The following is a 14,573-nucleotide window of genomic DNA, read 5'->3' on the forward strand; positions in this document are numbered from 1 at the left end:
TATTCTCTCGGATCATTACATTTTGTTTAACCTCTTCAAGATTGTTAAGGATTTATATTAATCATAATCACGACAATAGTCGTATTACTCATGAGAGTCCAAATTATTAGAATAACACGATAATCATAATAATAGTAGTCGCCATACTACTCAACAAAATACTCATGATAACCCCTACTCTTTTCAAATTTCGATATATTGGATTTAATAAATATCACAACAATATTCAAAGAGAAAATTATACCAAACATAGAGTGGCTCCAAATCAGCAAGCATGGCGGCTGAAGTTAAGTAGGCATAAAATATCATATCAGAAATATGCAAGTGTAGCAACTGAACTAAGTACCATAGCAAGGGCCCTTGGTCTAGAATAGTTGCACGACGATAAGACTTACTCAAAGCAAAGTTCTTATACCAATTAATGTTGAAGAGATCTAGCTCAAAATTGATGAAGAACGGATCTAGATCTGATACTAACTAATATCAAATGAAAGCATGTAGAAAGTTAGGTTTAGCTGGGATAAGAACAGTAGGAGTGCTATAATTTTCATACGGCGCTCACTTAAGTACCATAACTTTTTTTTTCTCACTTAAGTGCCACATCGAAGTAAAATGGATCATTTGAGTGCCATTTTCTGGCAAATCGTCCTACGTGGATTTTTTACTTAATTTTCTATTCTGATGTGGATTTTTTTTATTTTTCTTTTCTTTTATTTTCTTTGCTTTTTTCTAGGCCGGCGAGGGTCCCTGGTGACCCTCGCCGGCCGCAAAGACCTCGCTGAGACTGTGGGAGGGCCGCCTTGCCCTTGGCGAGGCCATTGCCGGCCGTGAGTGAAGCGGCCCTCGCCCAATCTGGGCAAGGCCTTTGTGACCGGCCAGGATCCGGTGACCCTCGCTGGCACAAAACAAAAATGCATATTTATCTATGTTTCTTTTCTTTTGGATCTGGTCACGGCTGCTCGGGTTTTGTCGGAACCGGTGGCAAGAATCATTATTTCATATTCCTAAGTCACCGTTCGGTTTTTGGGGTGCTTTTGTGGGTGGCATTAGAAGAAACTCTAAGCCTAGGGCCTTCACAGTTGACGACTAACAATCTCGCCAGATTTGGGCAAGATTTGTGGCCTTGCCTGCAGCCCCAACCAGCAACCCCGACCAACAACTAGCAACTAATGACTAGCGTTCCAGACCCGCAACTCAGTGACCAACCACCAGCAACCTAGAAACCCATAAACCCCAAAACCCAGGCAAGCGACCAGCAACGGAAGAGGTGTGGTTGGGAAGGCGAGGTTTCTTCTCGGAGTCTCTGACACACCTCCCAATGGTGAAGGTTGGCGCCTAAGGGGATGATCACCGGAGCAAGGGGATTCATATCTGAGGTCGAGGTGGGCGATGGACAGAGGCCAACGACAATTGGCTGTCAAAAGGGATAGGCGAGTGATGATAGGGGAGCAAGGAGGAATTACTGGGAGTCTTGAGAGGCGAGGTGTGCGGCAGAGCCCTCGCCGGATTTGGGCTTGGCTAGCTAAAATCCCTAGATGCTACAATACCCCAACCACGGGGAAGATGAAGTTCTTCATCGTGCGCATCTGCAAATTAGATTGGCCAAATAAAAAAAATGATAAACAATGATAAAAAAGCATAATTTAATTTTAATTTTTAAAAATTATCCACATCAAATTTTTCTTATCCCGGTTTAGATTCATTATAAGTGGAGGAAATTAGATAATAAGAAAAGAGGGAGAAACTAAAGAGATTAAAGAGATCGACGGGCCAATTCAAGTGGGGAAAAATATATGTCTAATTAGCAAACTTATTTGACCAAATTTTTTTTTAGCAAACTTAGTAATCAAATCAATTCAACATTAGATCTAAAGAAATTATTTTCTTGGTCTATATTTACATGCAACTTAAATAATAAAGTTCAACTATTAAGAGAAATAATTCAAGATCAATATCCTAAACGTTCGATAATTTCGAAGAACTGAACTAAATAAAGAAACATCAACCAAAACAAAAACTAAATAAAGAAACAAATCTGCTGGTGATTGGAGAATCCCGTCCAACATCAACTCAATAGTACGTACTTGCTCTTTACCATCTTTTGATTTAATTTTTGGATTTCTTTCTTCGGTATTTGTAGTGTATCCTTGCAGTCTATTCTTCGCCCGAGAAATTTTGAAGTGCAAGATCCATGAAGCATTGGTTTGTGCTAATTGGTTTTTCTTTTTTGTCACCAATACCTATTAATGCACAAGCTATATTTTTTGGAATTAATACCACGAAAATCCCCAAATTGGTACATCTGTGATAAATTTACCACTGTAACATTCTGAATTTTCGATCCTTTTCCCGAGATTTATGAAATAAATATTTGGCCAATGCACTTATAGTGAGATCTCACCCGGAACCGCGCATTCTCGGGATGCTAACCTTAGGGGTAAGGCTATCACGGGATTGAGTTCGCACGACCAAAGAACTCGACCTTGGTTCGACCTTCGACCATAAGGATTGACGAGGGAATGTTTTGGGCCAATAGAGAGCGATCTATTTGATTGATCGTGTCCGAAGGGAACTAGCGATAGACCATCGCAATTATATGACAATCGAGGTCACCTTGGTTCGAGCAAACTTAAACGTGATTTGACTTAGTGTCGGTCACGGGTCGAGAGCGCGTAATCCCAATGAGCCACCCGTTAGCAAGAGATAAGCTAAAGTCGCAATTGATCGACTCTAGTCATTTCTTGAAATTCGGGCTCGGGAATCGAGAATTTTGAAAGTGACGGTTTTGAGCGGCCGATGACGTTTTTGTCTTGGCCAACCTTGGGGCCACCCATTTCTGCAAAAAAATGGATTTCGGTTCGGGACCGAAAAAATAATCGTTTTGCCCCTAGGACCGCGAACGAATTTTGAGGACTGGATTAAGTCGGGGGACTGAGAAATATCCTGTTTGGCCGAAAATAAGGGGACAAGAATGCCCCTTGCCTTCCATAAGTAATTACCTTTTTGCCCTTTGAATTATTGGATAAGATCAATTGTGGGCCGTCGGATGTGGATGAGATTAAATCTTGGCCTTTAGATCGGAGGGGTAGTTAGAGGGATATTTTAGTAATTTTCGGAGTGCAATTATTGGGGGTAGAATATATTCATTTCTCTCTCTCTCATTATTCTCTCCCTCTTTCTCTCTCCTCACCCCCCCACCGATCGGTTTCACTCTCTCCCCTCTCCCCATGCGTGAAGCCCCCTTGGCCGGCCACCAGCTCGCCGCCGTCTGGTCGCCGCCCTCCCGCCGGTCACCGCCGCTGCTTCTTCTTCTTCCGGCCGCGCCTCATCGCCCACCGTCTACCCTTCTCTCTCTCTGTTTCGCTGTTCCGATCAGCCCCGCCACCACCAAGCCACCCTTGGCCTTCCTCCCCTGGTCCATACGACCGCATCGCCCCCAAATGCCCCGCCCGTGAGCCCGCCCGTCACCACCCGCCCGCGGGCAGCCACCTGGCCCGCTCGCCCGCGGGTCGCCGACGGCGCCGCCGGCGCCGCTGTCTGTTCCGCCGTTCCAGCCACCCATCCAGCTAGTTTGTTCCGCCTTTCTAGGGTAAGTGACTCTCCCAAATGTTACCTAGGACCTCGGGTATTGCTAGACTCGTTTAGTACTCGAATTTGGTGGTTTGTGTGGCTGTTTTGGAGTGTAGATCAAGGCTGGTTGTTTGGTCATTATGGACTGAGTTAGTGATTGAAAATCTGTGGTTTAGTAGGCTCGGATAGGGCTGAGGTGATGTGGAATGATCGCGACTAAATTGTGTGTTCGATTGGTAGTTTTATGATTTGTATGGGTTTAATTGGATAGTTGTACGACTTGTGATTGTTGGCTGGCTTGGAATATGTTGTGGGCTGATTATGTGCAGCCGTGTGTGCTATGTGTGTGGCCGTGAGGTGTGGTAGTGCGATTGTGCAGTGAGTTCGCGTGCCAAGCATGGGTGTTCGTGTGACGAGGATGTGCATTGCGAAGTGTGTGTGGAGTGTGAAATAGTGGGTGACCGTGTGTATGTGTGGTCGTGTGGTAAGTGTGGCACGTGAGGTGCGAAGGTACAGGAATGTAGGATTGGTTGGAAAAGGTCCGTCCTGAGGCGTGTTGTTTACTCGGGACGATGCCGTCCCTGACGAGGTGACGATGCCCGGCCCGACGGGGTGACGATGCCTGACGAGGTCGGAAGACTGTTGGCCTGACGCGTTTTACGCGGGCGCGGTAGTGAAGGCAAGTGAGTGTAGGATTTCGTCCTGAGGCGTGTTCATTTACGCGGGACGATGCCGTCCCTGACGAGGTGACGATGCCCGGCCCGACGGGGTAACGATGCCTGACGAGGTTAGAAGACCATTGGCCTGATGCGTTTTACGCGGGCGCGGTAGTGGTGGAAAGGTTGAGAACGAGTTGGACTTGGCAAGACGTGTGAGAATTGTGAAAGTTGACGCGTGGTGTGAGTTCGTGTGCGAGTATGGTTTGTATCGCGTATTGTAGCGCTCGATTATGGGGTAAAATCTGCTAGGCATGGTATGGGACGTGCCCAAGTAGGTTTTGCCTTATAATCGAGGCACGTGCGCAGCTATGATGCATCATTGTGGCATGTTGGCTGTGTTATTATCTGACGTGTAGGAACGTGCATGATGGGTTCTAGGTAGGATCGCATGTGATTGTTAGTTTGGTTAATTGTTATGTGTTGTGCGTGTTTCGTCTGGCGGTACGTGAGAGCCTATGTGGGGTTTGGGGTTGTATACTTATCGAGATTCGTCTCATAGTTGTATAATCCACAATTTCAGACCTCCAACCTTAGACCCAGGAGGCTCGCCTCCTCTTTTTGGAGTTTGAAGAGCCGCCCATGGTGCCCAGTGGAGCTGCAGGTGATCCTCCGGAGCAGAAACCAGAAGACTCAGGAGCTGAATGAAGGAGGGCGACCAGTAGTTTCCCCCTAGGGTATTTTAGGGGTTGCGCAGAATAGGTCGACCTATAGTGAAGTTAAGTTAACCAAACCACCTGATCCTTTTGTTATGGCGGTGGTTGTGAATGCTCGTTTGTTAAGTATGTTTGTAATATGATGTTTGTATGCTCGGTGCTATGGTATTGTATAAATGAATGTTGTTGTTGTTATTTGACTGTCTTGTTGATCTACCCCCTTGTCGTCTTTATAGTCAGGGGTTTTATATTCGCTTCCACATGTGTTTCTGATGTTTGGGTTGGGTCGGCGATGTTCCTGGGACGTCGCAACCATTTGACCGGAGCGGGGATATCGCGAGCTCGATGGGGTTCGGGGTGTGACAACCCCAAATTAATTTTTTGACCATAAAAAATTCCAAACTGGTACATCTATGATAATTTTACCCTCATTTAGTTTCCGTCAAATTGTATAATCAATTTATGAGTTGGATACCACGTGACAGTTGATGGGTGTATCAGTTTGTGGTTTTAAACTCCGTTTGTTACAAGTGTCCAAGTTTGTGATTTTTCGTGATATTAATTCAATTTAACATAGGGTAAATTTATTACAAATGTATCAATTTGGGGTTTTTGGAGGTGAAAATTAGTTTATGGTAAATTTGTTACAGGTGTACCAGTTTGGGATTTTTCATGATATTATCCTTATTTTTTAAATGGTTTAAAGAAATGGGAGAGTATATTGGCTATTGTGTATTTGTGTGTTGCAATGAGCAACATCTAACACAGGTTAAATTTGAGGTTAATGGGAAACATATGAGGCGCGCTTGTCTAACTAAGGTAGTTAGTGGTTATGCTACCGCTCAAACATAAGGCTTGATAGATATTAGATAAATATATACTTTCTACCTAAAATTGATATGACAAAAGAATGGATTTTATAGAGGGCGGCATCTGCTAAAAAGAAAAAAACGTGCATCTAATCTTCTTTTCTTTCTATTCTATTGATAATGTCTATCTTGTAATTTTTCTTGTTCTAAAATTACAGTCTTCTCTTTTCTTTGGGAACAGAGAGTTGGCTCTAATTAATTAAATTGAAAAATAACAAGTTGAGTTTCCTGATATGGAATCGATGAAGATCTCGCACATGGATAATGTGGAGAAGATATGGCTTGATGATCTTGCTTCAAATGCGTTTAACAAACTCAAGACACTAATAGTGGAGTATTGTGAGAAACTTTCATACATATTTTCATCTTGTACTATGCTCACAAGATTTCAAAACCTAAAGAAGATAACCGTGACCGATTGTGAGTCCTTAGAAGTGGTATTTTATGTCCAAGAGTTCAATTTTAGCGAATCTCATTTTACAAGCGCTTTTCAATTGAGAGAATTAGTTTTGACGCGGCTCCCAAAAATGAAGTACATGTGGAGTGGACTTCCTCAAGGTGGTCTTACCTTTAGACACTTACGATGAATGGCAGTTGTCGAGTGTGACACTCTCAAAAGTTTATTTCCAAGTTCGGCGGCAAAAAGTATGACACAGCTTGAAGAACTTTTAGTACATGATAGTGGGGTGAAGGAAATTATCGTGGAGGAAGACAGAGTAGGGATGAATGCAAGTGATCTCTTCTTTCCGCGATTAACCGACCTGAGATTACTTGAGTTGCCCGAATTGTGGAGCTTCTATGGGAGTAGTGTCACGCCCCGTACCCCACGAAGCGCTAACATCCCACGGAAAGGTCGATTTGATTGTGTGCGACGTCCCAGGAAGCGTCGCCGACCCAACGCCCAAACAGAGAACAAAGCACAAGCGGAAGTAATAAATAACAAACCTTGACAGTATATACATGAGCCAAGAATAACCAAACAAGCAACCAACAATGATGAAAACAAACTTGCACTTTACATTGCTATTGAAAACTTCTTTACAAACATCCATACACAACCTTCAAAAGATACAAGTCCACACCTACACAGTCAGCAGCCATAGGGTCAAAAAGGGAAGTGGCTAGAGAGGTCAGACTAACTCAAAGAGAGGGCTACAGTCAAAAAGTTACCAGCCCTCACTATTAGCTATGGCTCAGGATAAACCTAGGGTTCCCACTCAGGGTCGGAAGACTCAGTAGTGTCGTCCGACGGCTCCTCTGAAGGATTCTCTGAAGACTCGGACGGTTCAGAATCCATATCTTCGGCTTGGGCTCGCTCATCTTCAGAATCCTGCTCCAGCTCTGGATCTAGGTAGAGACCTAACTCGTCGTCTACTCCCAACTCTTCGTCAGATCCTACCTCAGCGACTTCTCCGTCCTCACTTGAGTCTTGATCCATCGGCTCTGGTTCCGGCTCCTCTTCCATCGGTTCGGGGTCCTCATATCACATCGCGGGTATCGGATTTACATCGACCGGCTCGTCTATGATCTGGGGATCCACAATCTCACCATCAGCCATTTGTGGGATCATCAATCCATCTTGACCAACCGGCACGTCAAAAGTCCTAAGGGGTTGCCCGAGGTTTCCATCTGCATCTCTTAAGCACCAAGCTACATATTCCTGAGTCTGATGAAAATACTCTCCCACGTTTATAAATACCACGGATCGGTATCTCACATAAGATTCCCCATTTCCTGCGGGGTATGTACTTGTATACTGATGTATCTGTATAGGTATTCCAAAAAGCGATGGGTTCGGTATCTTTACGGCCGGGGGTCTGAAAATGTGGGTTTTTACAACCATGAGACGAATCTCAGTGAGTAAAACCCCTAAACCTAGGCTAGGCTAACATGCATTCTCCTGACCAACAAAACAATGCAAAATACAAACAATGACCTAGGCCCTTGGGCCCAGATCGATCATACAATTGACCTTGCAGGTTAGGCAGTTCATAAAAATGCTCACGGCACATACGCGAACACACTGGTCACACGTACGACACACGCATGTTCATGCTCATTAATATTTGATTCGCATGCCACACACCAAGTCTCGCACACTCGCACATTAGCCCATGCATTCTTATGCATGTAAATGTCATCATTATGCCCTGTTCATTATGGCTCACACTGCACCCTGGCATACAACCCATTTTTAATTAATAACTGATCCAAAAATCACGGCCCGAAGGCTCACAACACTCCATGGCCAGCGTAAAAACGCCTCCTGCCCAGTGTCTCTAGCCTGCTACAAAGTGCATGAGGCGCAACACCGATCTCCTTATGAACCAGAGCCTGCTACAAAGTGCATGAGAATGGTTGTCTTCCGGATATACCGGGCATCGTCCTGCTACAAAGTGCATGAGGACGGCACGACCCGAAGGCCAATATGTGATCACACAGCACACTGTTAATTTTATCTGAACCCCGCGTAAAAACGCATCAGGGTATAATTAGGTGATCATATGCTCATGACAGGCATGCATTCTCGCACAATTTCCTCACATGCCTCATTCTCGGCATACACAATGCGTGGCTATGAAATGCAGCACAATGCACCATGAGCATCAAACATACTGTAGACAACCAGTCAAATTTATGCCACAACAATGTGCTCACTTGGCCAATTAATACCGTGCGGCCTAATGCACAATGTACAGTTCAATAATTTGATCAAGCCGTCAATTGGTCAGTCACACTCCACATGAGTCGGCCACCCGAGCACACGACATGGCATTATTCAATTTTCCCAAAATTGGGCACAATAATCATAATTCAGCCAACCCGGGCATACCCGGCAGTCCAGTCACCTAATTCTCAATCAGTCCCGGCTAGTCCAATAATCCACTAATTAATCTCACATTAATCCACTGATATTAATCCAGTAATTTTCCTCCACCAATCGATTCACCAATTCGTTCCAGTATACACTAATAATACCCAAACCAGTCCAGAAAATGCACTATCAGTCCTAATTCGGGTTTAGGAGGTACACTCACTTATTCCTAGACCACGACGACGGGGAACGGCGGCCGATCACCGGTGAACGGTGGAACCGGGGGCGGCGTTCCGACGGTGGCGACGGCGGCGGCTCACGGCGGTCGGCGGTACGGATGGCGGTCCTTTGGCCGAACCGTACGGCGGCGAGGACGGTGAAGGCGAGGCGGAGGTGGAAAAGTGAGTCGGTGAGGGTGGCGGTGCCGGCGGCGACGGCGACGGCGACGGACCGGCTTCTCGGCGGTGGTCGGCTCCGGCGTTCCTTGTCCGGAAGGGAGAGAGAGAATGAGAGAGAGAAAAAGGTGGGACGGGATGGTGGTGAGGCTAGGCGGCGCCGGCGACCAGCAGCTTCGGTGAACGGCGGCTCTGGCGACGGTGGCTTGCTCCGGCGAACGGACGGCGGCCGAGGAGGAAGAAGAGGAAAACGTGGAGGAGGGGGAGCTGATCGGTGGGGCTGGCCGAATGAGGGGAGGAGGAGAGAGAGACTGGTCCAAGCTAGTCAAATATGGTGGGCCAAGGGCGCCACGTGTCGCCGATCCAACGGTTTTGACTAAAATGCCCTTAATCTAACGGTCCATATTCATTCCAGCCAAATAATTATGGGCAAAAAGGTAATCAGGTCCAATAATTCAGCTGATAAATACTCTTAATTATCCCAAATATTTTCCCAAAATTCGGAACTGAAAACGGCCCAGGGGCAAAATGGTCATTTTTCCGGTCCCATGTCGAAAATCCAATTTTTGGCTATACCAACCCCAAATGGGTGTGGCCAACATAATATGGCGTTGGAATCGCGAAAATAGCCTCTTAAGCCCTCGAAAATCGGCTGCAAAGTCCTAGGGAATAAAATAATATTATTTTTCACTTCCGAGCTAAAATTCCAATTTTTGACCGAAACAACTCTAAATGCGCGTGGCCACCCTAAAATGACATCGGCCGCGAAAAATAACCTCAGACGGCCTCAAAATCGACATCGGTGACCAGAGGGGCAAAATCGTCATTTTTGACTTTCGGGTCGAAATTCCATTTTTCGGCCGGACTAACTCCAAACGGGTGTGGCCAGCGTAAGATGACGTCAGAATCGTGAAAATAGCTGTACAAGTCCTCAAAAATCGGTACCAAAATCCGGGTCCAATCTCGTGACCAAAACTCGCTAAATTTCCAATTTCAGGGTCTCTCACTAACGGGCGGCTGTTTAGGGGTTACGCGTATTGACCTAGGGTTATCCGAGTCGAGACGGTCTCGATCGCTGAGAGAAAGAGAGGAATTATCGCTAGTTCCAGAGGTCGCGATCGTTCAGTTCAGATTCAGGACTGGTTGGCCACGTGCACTTTCGGTCATGCAGAATCACCTGTGATTCGATTATACATCGTTGGAGTTGGCTAAACCAAATCCATCACCTTTCCTAAGATCGGCCCACGTTGGCCCAAAATATTCCCCCATCATATCTCGAGATCGGTGTCCAGTTCACTATCGAGTCCCTGGTCCACGTTCCGTTTCCTAGTTAGCCATACCCCATTGGTTAGTATCCCGAGAGTGATCAGCTTTGGGCGAGACTTACTAAAATGAAATGCGAAATATTGTCAATTTTATTGATCCCGGAATTACATCGAAATTCGAGCTGTTACAAGTAGTCATACTTCAACATGGCCACTTTTGCAGGAATTGCAAGTGAGACATTACCGCAAGGTGAGGTCATTCTCATTAGCTTGGGAATTCCAAAGCTGCCAAGGTACAACTACTAGCGAGAATCAACGGGCACTCTTTTCTTTTGAAAAGGTACAGTCCTTAATTTCTAGCTCTCTGCTGTATTCTTCGTTAGTTTATGTGCATAGCTTTCGGTGCTTTGTTATTCTTTGTAGGAAATTGAAATTGTCAAACATTTTATGCTTATTAATACTCACCTAACCAAACTTGTGGATTGCTTAGAAATTTAAAGATTGTTTGCAGTTAATTATTTCCGGCTAATAATCTTCGGAATGATCCCAGCTTTTACTTTGAAAAAAAAATTTATTGAATTAACTTGCATACATAGTCAGGCTTCTAATGAGCCGCTAGGCTGCGTTTGGTCGTCCGGATTTCTAAACAGGATAGGACTGGATAGGATAGGATAAGAAATTTTGGTATTTCTTCATATCCTATCAACTGTTTGGTGGACTACAGATTTAAAGTCGGATAGGATAAATTTTTTTTTTTTGGCTATTCATGGGTCCGAAGGAGTCGGCGAAGGAAAAAAAGCCGAGAAATTTTTTTGGTGAAAGTGCACAAGGTGTGGGGATGAAGATGACGGCGAGTGGAGAGTAGGGTTTCTGGAAAAATAGACATTAGAAATCCTATCCAGGTCTATCCCACCCCCCTCGGATTTTTTTATCCGGGCTATATCCAGTCTATATCCGACCTTATCCTATCCTGGACCACCACTAAACACAGGATAGGATAAAACGCAGCCTAGTGTCTTATGGGTGGGTTTTCCGTATTTAATTTGATGTGATCTATACCGTCCACCAAAATTTTTAAAAAAATAGTACGTATTGTGTTCATTTGGCATATTGCTTATGGCTCACGAATGTTTTTGAAATTACTAACTTTATTTGAATTTATAGAACTTAATTTGATTGGTGTACCAACATCCGTCTCATTGAGATACAAAATGATTTTAGTTACTTGCCAACTTTTTATCTTGTTAGATTTTAAAAATAACTAATGTTTCCAAAATTACGAACTACTTTAATAATCAATCAATATCTATTCTTGTGATGAACCAACGCCCCATGAATCGCTAAATTTAATTTGAAATTAAAAATGTTAATTTGATTGATTTACCAACATTCGTTAAATTAAGACACCAACTGATTTTAGTCTCTAACAAACGTTTTATCTTATGGATCTTGCAAAGTAGTTATATTTTTTTATACTTTCATGATTACCGGCTACTTTAAGATTCTACCAACGTTTATTCTGATGACTTGCCAACGCTTTCCAAGTTACTAATTAATCGAAATTACAACCTCAGTTTGAGTGTTATATCAGTGATATACCAACACATAATGGGCTATGTACTTTTGGTTTGTTTCTTAGCTTATCTGATGTTTTATTGCCAATCATTTGTTCAGTTTGTATGCATTCTTCTCAGAGTCATAAAAAATAGTGAAGCCACGCGCTACTCGTGATCTACACAAAAAGAAAAAAAAATATATGAGAACTGTACTTAACACATCATCTTAGTATTTATTGAAACACATCTACTTACTATACATGTAACATGAATTGGTAAAACAAATAAGTTTTGTTTTAAGTTTTTGCTACGAACTTGTTGAAATTCAAGCATTTTTACTTTTGGATTGGATTAGATGACAATTGAAATTGCGGAAGTTTGATTGATGAATTGGGCAAACCACTAACAACAACAAACATCCCTTGTATAAATGCTCTTCGACTTCTTTTCCCTCTCTTCCCCAATAAATGGAAGGACAGTTTTAGTCATTGGGCCGTGGCTATGCCCCGTGTCAACTTCTGGTGGTCTAATTAAAGGGATATCTCCCACAGGTCATTCCACACTTGGAGAAATTGGCATTAGCGAGAGAGGATGTTCTGATGCTGCAGCAACATTACATCTTTGGCAATCTTAGACATTTGTCTTTCAAATGCTACCATGATGAAGATGTCGCTTTCCCCTTCAAATTCCTTATCCACAGATTCCCCTGTGACATCCCAAATTTTGCACATTTTGTATTAATATTTAAAATGATTTTACATGATCGTTCTCGCCCGGAGTCTGATATGATAGGAGGTTGCCGCGTATGTTGATGGTGTAGTGTGGCGTGCTCATGTGAATTATTGCTTATTACTTAAACTTATCCTTATTAGATGGGATGGGTTTAAGGAAAACGTCTTAGTTTAGGGGACCACACCACACCACACCACTTTCCACAAAGACAGGTCACTAGAGAATAGCATCGTTTGAAAAATTAATTTCCACTATGAACACCTCTTGACTCTAACATAAGCATGGACTCTTTTATGGACAATGACATGAGTATTGATCGAAACGTCATTTAGCAAGAGACCATTCATTAAACAACGTCTATTAGAAAAAGACCAATTTGGGATCATATTTCTCTTTTGGGAAAATTAATAAAAAAGTTCTAAATCTATTGCACTCTTGCCAATTTAGTCATAAACCTTTTAATTGTGTCAATATTTTTTTGGTCGAAAATTGTCCAATTGAGTCTTAAACATTTTCACATTTTGCCAATTAAGTCCATCCGATCAATTTTGGTCGGAAATCGTTGATGTGGACATCGGCCGCTCAACGTGGCACGACCGGTGTTAACGTAGACAATTTTATTTTTTTAAAAAATTTCAAGAAAAATTTCTAAATTTTTTATTATTTTTTCTTTTCTATTATTTTCTAACCCTTGGCCGGCAAGGGCGTCCTGGCCCTCACCTCGCCTAGGCCGGGCGAGGGTTGCCCGGCGACCTAGCCGGCCTAGGGTTAGCAAAAAAAAACAAAGAAAACAAGAAGGAAAAAGGAAAAAGTACCGACAAAATAAAAAAATAATAAAAAATTCGAATATAAATTAAAATATTATTAAAAATTTTCCGCGTGATATGTAGGAAAAAATTAAAATATAGCTCTAGCCGTGTCATGTAGGACGGCTGGCATCCACATCAGCGATTTCCGATCAAAATTGGTTAGATGGACTCAATTGGCAAAATATGAAAAGATTTAGGATTTGGTTGGTATAATTAAAAAGTGTAGGACTGAATTAACAAAAGTGCAATAGGTTTATGACTTTTTTTGTAATTTTCCCTTTCTCTTTCTTTCGCTGTAGGTTCACCACAGCATTCATTGGTTGGAAAAATTTGCTTTAGGGTGCATATTTCCAAAGGCGCTTGTACGCCAAAGTTGAGGTGTTTGCTAACATAATCCCAAAGACCTTTGAGCCAAAATTTAGCATTTACAAATTGCTTTAGCCCGATGCAACCGGCATTTTCGAAATGCTACACATGAGTGAATAAATTTTTTTCTTTCAATTTTGCCCTACTTAATATTTTAGCATTCCAGTTATACCCTTGCTCACTCCCTTCTCTTCCATCGTTCCCATTGTGACCAGATTCCTTGTCCCGTGACTTTCCTTGTCAACGAGGACAATCGGGCGAGAGGCCATGGTGACGAGACGAGGCGTGAGTCTTCAATCTAAGGAGTATTGGCATTGCGAATACTTTCAATGTTTTCCGAGAAATTAAGGATTTTTTCACATTCAACCTCAATAGATGACATAATGGATTAGTTCAACTTATAGGAACCATGAACGCATATTTTCCTACTTCTCTTTTTTACAATGGCATTTCAAAAAGAATTTGATAAGTCCCGATGTACATAATTTGGCGATTTACATGCATTCATGTGAATTAGTTGACTTTAAAAGTTTAGCTACCCCATGTTTTTAATAAAAGAATTTTTGATAAGGAAAAATCAACTTCTTCATTTTATTTTATTTGGCATGAGAAAGATTGCCTTACTTGAAAATTCATAGGCCGTAAATATTGTATTAACATCGTCAGAAAAGCAGAGCGAAGGGACAAAAATGGCTCCACTTTTCAAATGGCTCCAAAAAGCACGTACCCTTAATCGAGGGACAGGATGACCAGTGACCTTTTTCATCCAAATGAACGTAAGTGGCATCTCATGGGACAAAGGGCGCTTACAAGTGGAATTGACA

At 43.0% G+C, this 14,573-nt stretch overlaps 1 pseudogene; it reads left to right on the forward strand.

The window, feature by feature from the left end:
- The first annotated feature begins 1,389 nt into the window (after window positions 1-1,389).
- On the forward strand, window positions 1,390-12,729 carry LOC115677507 (uncharacterized; annotated as a pseudogene).
- Window positions 12,730-14,573: the final 1,844 nt, after the last annotated feature.

The sequence above is a fragment of the Syzygium oleosum genome, unplaced genomic scaffold, assembly GCF_021117445.2.
Source record: "Syzygium oleosum isolate NSW1041296 unplaced genomic scaffold, Sole_v2.1 Sole_v2.30, whole genome shotgun sequence".
Lineage (NCBI taxonomy): Eukaryota > Viridiplantae > Streptophyta > Magnoliopsida > Myrtales > Myrtaceae > Syzygium > Syzygium oleosum.